The sequence below is a fragment of the Helicoverpa armigera genome, chromosome 11 (genome assembly GCF_030705265.1).
Source record: "Helicoverpa armigera isolate CAAS_96S chromosome 11, ASM3070526v1, whole genome shotgun sequence".
NCBI classification, from domain to species: domain Eukaryota; kingdom Metazoa; phylum Arthropoda; class Insecta; order Lepidoptera; family Noctuidae; genus Helicoverpa; species Helicoverpa armigera.
In genome coordinates, this window is record NC_087130.1 from 235,866 (window position 1) to 243,212 (window position 7,347).

At 37.6% G+C, this 7,347-nt stretch overlaps 1 long non-coding RNA gene across 1 annotated transcript; it reads left to right on the top strand.

The window, feature by feature from the left end:
- Positions 1–2,314: 2,314 nt before the first annotated feature.
- Positions 2,315–3,329, top strand: LOC110375981 (uncharacterized). The gene is made up of 3 exons (XR_010276984.1): positions 2,315–2,674; positions 2,826–2,926; positions 3,057–3,329. It is a non-coding gene; the product is annotated as an uncharacterized LOC110375981 (long non-coding RNA).
- The last annotated feature ends 4,018 nt before the right edge of the window (positions 3,330–7,347 follow it).

The window sequence follows — 7,347 nt, forward strand, 5'->3', positions numbered from 1 at the left end:
CCTTACTGCAGCTCAAGTTGCTCAAGTAGTGTTGCTAAGACGTCAAGGGCGTACACGGCGGAAGATGGTTGAAACTTTAAGTGCAAAGCGTACAAGTTAAAGATATGCATAGAAAATGTATGACCAGACTGACCTTTACACAAGAAGACCAGAAAGTGGGCGTGTAAGGTGATCGTCGGCGCACGACGGCCGATTTTTCGTACGTGCAATAATGAAAAATCGGTTTCTCACTGCGTTAGAGATACGCCAGCCTTTGCAAACAGCAAGAGAAGTCAACGTCCGTAAGCGCACATTAAGAAGAAGGATGGAGGAACGGGATCTGCGTGCTCGAAGACCAACTCGAGGCCCGGAACTTCTCCCGCACTATCGCATAGCCAGACTTAGGTTTGCTAGAGAACATGCAAATTAGACGCATGACCAATGGAGTAAAATTTTATGGACCGATGAATGCGGAGTCGTCTTAAGAGCTCCAGACGGCCATGAATGTGAATGGAGAAAGCGCGGAGAATGGTTTCTTCCCACCACTACCAAGCAAACAGTCGGTTTTCATGGTGGGTCCATCTTGGTTTGGCGAGGCATAAGTTCAGAAGCCCGTACTGAATTATTGGTTGTCGAAAGTCGTCTGACAACAGTGCGGTATATTGAAGAGATCCTTCAAAATCATGTTTTATCCTGTCAGGGATTCATAGGAAGTGAAGAATTTCGTATAATGCAGGACAATGCTCGACCTCACGCAGCTCTTTGCGTAACCGATTACTTGTTCGAGGTCGGTATTCAAAAATTGGACTGGCCTGCAAGAAACCCAGCCATGAATCCTGTAAAACATGTCTGGAACATGCTTAAAAAAACCGGCCAAGTGCGAGTCGGACTCGTGCACGAAGGGTTCCGTAAATTACAGTTAAATCAACCTATCTCAAAAACTATAAGAGATACTTTGATCAAACCAAAAATCGTTGAAAGAGTTAATTAGCATGCATCACCTCTATTTTTTTTAGAATTTTATACCCCGTAGTTATAAAAATAGAGGGGGGGGGACATACTTTTTACGACTTTGAGAGCTGATATCTCAAAAACCGTTCACTTTAAGAAAAATGTTTTTTAGAAAACTTTATATCATTTTAAAAGACCTTTCCATTGATACCCCACACGGGTATGTACATCGAAAAAAAAAATTTCATCCCTCAGTTACATGTATGGGGGGCCCCACCCCCAATTCTTTTTTTTACTATTTAGTGTCATATTTTTGTAGCGGTTCATACAACACATATTCCCATCAAATTTCATCACTGTAGTACTTATAGTTTCCGAGTAAATCGGCTGTGACAGACGGACAGACGGACAGACGGACAGACGGACATGACGAAACTATAAGGGTTCCGTTTTTGCCATTTTGGCTACGGAACCCTAAAAACAGGTCCAAGCAAGTCGTAACCCACCACAGACTCTCAGTGAACTGAAAACAGCGCTGGTAGCTGCCTGAGAGGAGATCTCTCAGGTGGAGATAAAAACATCATCCAGAGCATGCCAGATCGTATGCAGGCAGTCATCAGATCAAGAGGAAGAAACACCCATTATTAAAATTCGATAACTTTCTGTTTTGTTAAAAATGTTGAATTTAATAAGTTTATGGTGATTATTGCGGTAAAGGACTTTGTTTTCTAACTCAATGAAACTTAATGAAAATCCACACAATTCTGTTGTTTGTTAGTCATTTTCTTTTGGAAAATGAGTAAATTAAACAATTTTAAAATAAAAATTCAGATTTTTCATTCAAATAATGGTTATACGGCTCAAATGTGCTTGGGCCAGATTCCGTGCCGCTGAGTGTATATGTTGTTGTTTAAAAATAGCAGCACTATAATTGATTATAATGTGTTTTTCAACGATGTAAACAAACACCGCAAAAAAAGAATTAGGAAAAAAAGTTCGCTTGAAGAATATTTTATTTAGTTTTGATCAAAAGGTCGAGTTATTTCCTGGACTTGGCCCTTAAATTAATATGTATTGTGTGATTTAAAAAAAAAATATTTTTGATCATCCGAGTAATTATGTATCTATTAATAATAAAAAGGCTTCAAACCAGTTTTGAGATTAACTAATAATGACCATGGACCACATCACAAAAAGTTGTTAAATGGTTATTTTTGGATATGTAATAAACACAATTTTACAGAAATAAACTATGTATTTTTCCTCCACAAGATTTTCCTTCTCAAGAATAAGAAAGAAAGAGAGAAAAATAATTTAATTTTTGCACAGACGCACACGTATACACACAAAAACAAGACAAGGAAAATTATTACAAGATAAACAGAAATAACATTAAAAAACTTAATACTAAATAACAGTTTTAATCTATGGTCCACAGCGTCGCTCTCTATCCTATCTCATAGATTTTTATTATCTGTGGACCATACCTGTAAAAGTCACTATCACATTGATAACGATAAACATTAAGAAGAAAAAAAAAAAAATTTTTAATTAATACAATTTCACAAATTCCTATCATATAAAACAAATGTTATGGTGCGTGCGCAAAAAAAAGAACGTGCTCAGCATATGCTGCGACCTCAACCACATGAAATTGGTGCCACAGCGCTGATTTTCAGCACATCCTTTAGCGACATGATGGCGTCCGTCCCACCATTTTGCTGAAAAAATTTACTGAAACTCTGTAAGTGTATCTTGATTATTGGCTATGTAATACTTTAATTGTGGTGTGTCTGTTGTGTTTATGTTGATTGAGTTTAAAGAATTATAATGTGTGTGATCTGTGAGTGTAGTAAGAGTTGTGTGTAGAAGGTAACTGTGCATTTTATTTTCAGCATATTACGATGTGTATGGCCAAGCACGAGGGGAAAGATGCCACGATGGACAATATCTGCTGAATGCCTGCAACCTTTGCTTGAAGGCCGCGACCATAAAGGTTTATAAACTATTAATTTATACTTATTTATAAGTTATAACAACACAGTAAGAAATATTTAGGTGGTATTGTTCTGCATATTTAATAGATATTTTTTCATGTGTACTGAAAAATTTCTTTTTGTTTTCAGGCCTCGCATTGGTGGTGGCAGGTTATTCCAACAGTGAGTCGCAGCATACCTGAAACTCCCTCTAAAGGCCGCAGTTCTGTGTTGAGGAATGGAGAGTGGATTTGTTCCAGTTCGGATGTGGGTTTTAGAGGAATCTTGCCTCCAAGTCAGTTTCTCATACAGGTACCGCGGTTTTTGAGTAGTTACAACTCCAAATAATAGACCAGCCAGGTGTAGACGTCTTCTAGCTTCCATTTTTAGAATGTTGTGTTGCATTGCGAACGGGGTGACATGGCTTAATTAGAATAGAGTAGGTACGAACGTAAAATTTTTAATTTTGGTGATCATTATCAGTCATGAGAAGAAATCGGGTTTCTATTTAGGTATGTATAGCATTTTGTCTCCACAGTTATACTCCATGAACCAATACATGAACTCATGAAAGTGATTGATTGCAAATAGGCAGAATGTTATAACAATTCATTAATGAACGTATCATGTGAGTAATGTAAGTGTTGCGATCTTTGCGTCAGTCGGGCGCAGTCAGCCGGCTCGTGTCGCGTGACCGGCCAGCTCGCCCTACAGGTGGCCTGATCGTGGCGCCACTGCCTTAAGTAGGTACACAGTGAAACATAACAGCACTATGTTGCAAATCACTTACCTGCAACCATTGCGTCAGAAACTTCCGAAGACACGCTGTTTCCGCTGCGATCCTCCCTGGCATCTTCGACGTCTAAAGTGTACTGAAGGACTGTAATCCCAAAAGTTCTTATATATTGTGCATACCATCGTGATGTGTGCAAATGTTAATCACGCGGTTTTCAGGTTTAAGCCCGTTCATCGAACTTCTCAAGGTCCCTGACGGCTTGTCACTAACGCGGATTATGACTTGTTCGTAGGACGAACCCGGGTTCATAGGACATCATTGTTATCCATAGCGTTAAATCACGAGAGTATAGGCTCATTATTAGATCATTAATGAGCAGATATCAATTCAGTATACTGAGATGATTGAAGAAAAAACCGAGTCTTCTAATTTTCGATACAGCACTAGACACCTTGAGTGGCTTAGCTCGAAGTCTACTACTTCAATAAAAAAGTATAAATATGCATAGGTAGGTTTTTATGAAACTTACTATAAATAGGATTATGTAAACCGACTTTGTGAAGGACAACTAGACTTTACCTGAATGATTGTTTGCTTAGCGCCATGATGGATGTGGTTTGCAATGATATAATAGTTGAGTGGGCGGAGCCGCGGTCTGCTCAGGGTTGCGGTTACAGTTTCCGCGTCAGATCTCTGATATCACGGTTACTTTAGCCGGAATACACAAATATTGATGAGCCATGACTCCTATATCAAACATCTTCCTGTAGTTTAGTCGTTTATAATTAAGGAATGCTCAATAAGTCTGGTATCAGTGATGTGGTTTTCTGAGGAAATGAAAACTGCGACTGCGCTGTGACTGACATTGTGCATAGATTCAAAGGTGACACATCCCCTCAGTCAGCACGACCTGATTATAGGGCAAGCTTAGTATTTCAATGGCAAAGCACATTTAAATTTACTATTGGTAAACATTACAGCACTATTGACAGCACGTCGTCGGTTTGTTCGTAAACGTCACATTATGCGCGTGAGTCGGTGTGCAAGCATTTATGTGCATTACTCAGCAGGCACCTGCTACCCTGTGCTGTGTTAGATAGATCCGCATAGTAAATCTGGGAACGATAGAGTCGTAACTGTCAACTTGTGAAAAGCTAACACCTTAATAAACGCACATCAGATAGCCTGTATAGGTATTTCCTCATTTGAGCTTTAAATCTTGGATATATTTTTACTTGTTAGGATTTAAACATAAAGAATTGCCTTTTGTTATCTTAATACTCCTTATCTATTCTTCTAGAATATTTAATTTATTGCCGTCGTTCCACGTAGCAACAGAATAAAAAATAAGCAAAAGATGATCGCAGTCAATTTCCAAAATGCAAAAGTGGGTCAAAATTCTACATTTCGCCTAATAGATAGATTAGACTTTAGTCGACCACGGTCGATATGCATAATATCGGACTTTGTACCGACATCGGAACTGTGGGGCGTTACTTCCCGACAAAAACATAGACACGTCATTTGTTTACTAAACATACACTCTCACTTGCTTGCGGTTCCTCTATTTATTTATAGAATCTAATCTAAATATGGATATCATAATGCTGATTTATACTATGGCACGGTATTATAATTGCGGTTTGTATGTTTATTGTTTGTATACATACAAGCTTGTTGTTAACCGACTGTGGAGTGCTGCTCATTTCTTGTCAAGCTTGAATTACATTGTGTGAGTCGATATCTACCTAACAAGAGTCCCTAATTTGAGTGAAGCAATGGAGATTATATTTTATTTATTTCTAAGAATTCCTATTTTACATACGGTGTTTTACTTTATAAGTGAACAGTTAGTAGGCATAATAGCATTTTATAGACAGTCATTGCACTCGCACTTAGGTTCATTCGGTGGCAATAAAGGCCATCTGTCCAATTCACAGAGCTGCTAGCTGAATGTAAGAACACTGTGCAAGTGTAAATATGTCTGGCATCATTCACAGTAGTTACATCAGGCGACTCAGCAAATGTTATTATTTACAACGCGCCGGGCAATAACACCCGAATCAATAACAATAACAATCAATGAACGGGTTCAATCGTTCAATCAGGTGAACATCGGTATCAGCATGATGACACCGAACTGTGAACTGCTCTGATCGATCGACGATGTTATCATTGGTGATGACATGGTGCCCGCCATTACGTCGACGGAACTCAGTGTCATGGCCGCTTGCGATTGTTTTTTCTCACGCGCTATGATTAATGCTCGCCAAATATTCATCATGATGCTGCGAGCAAGATTTTTTCCTAGATTCCCTAAGATTTAGTATTTATAAACGGAGAAAATATAAAATCGTCAGTGGTAATTTAGTCTACAGTTGGAGTGCAGTATTAATTTACATAGAAAGAGACACGTGTGTTATTGACGGTAAGACTTTAGCGTTTTATTGTTGCAATTAATAGTTTATTATTTGTGTTTCACAAATAATGATTAGTAAACTGGTAAGTAGCGAAGACTAACTACACCCGAAAAATTTAATAACATAAAAACAACACAGTTACACTTTAAAAAAAAAAAACAAGATCCATAAAATTCAAGGGGTCCAAATTATTTAATATATTTGTGCCTGTGACGGACTATTTCATATATGAACTTTTCAGCTATTAGCAACAAAGGAGGTGTAAGTATTAAAACACTGCTTACTGTGAACCTATATATACCCTGTTGTAGGCTGTACAGTTAATAAAGTAGAAGTACAGTCGTTAAGGTAGAAGTTTCTCCATGTTCAAATCAGACTTGACTAGAAAGAAGACTCGCTGCTTTAGTTGTAAAAATCCACACTTTGTGCGAATGCCCATCACAGATTTAAAACGCAAAGCCCAGTCGGACCTCCGCTCATTATGTAATTTGTGTTTTGTATACAATTAAATTTATTTTTAAACTTTGTAATCACCAACTGTGCTCTTCGACCTTCGTACATTCAAAAACAAGATAATTGCGATGTACAATAATTGTCTCACAGAAACTATGGAACCGTGGTATAGTGTTATCTCTTTAAACCAGTTCCTCATGATATAACACTTGTCCAGTTCAACCTTTAACCTCGACATTGAGTTATTTAACATAATCGATGAAAAACATGTAATGTAACTTTATGACGTATTTAACATATATTATTGCTTTAATATTCTGAAGCGTCATAGACAGTTATTTACAAGTTATAAATAGAAATAAATTACAAGATTATCTGGTTTTGAGTACGTCGGAGGCAAAAACTGTCAGCGTCAACGTGTTCACGACGGACAGTAAAAAGTTTGATAACAACGTCATAACAGCAAGAAGTCATGACGCCACAACATTATGTTGTTTGACGATGTTGATGACTTGTGGCGTCACTAACTTGTTCTCAGGGTAAGGGTATTTACTTTGGCTTCTAAATTACATAATTTGAGTTGCCGCATTTTTGGTTATTTAGTTTTTGCTATGGTTTTTTTATACGCTTCACTTTAGTTATTATTTTTAGACATTTGACGCTTGGTTTCTTTAGTTCAAGTTATGTATTTGAATAAACGGATGGTAAGATGTATAATAGGTAGGCATAGAAGAAAAAAAGGAGTACCTAAATCATTGTAAATACGTAAGTAATAATAATTTAACAACACCGCAATACTTTTGTCAACTGTGTTTTGTAGTGTGGCTTTTGA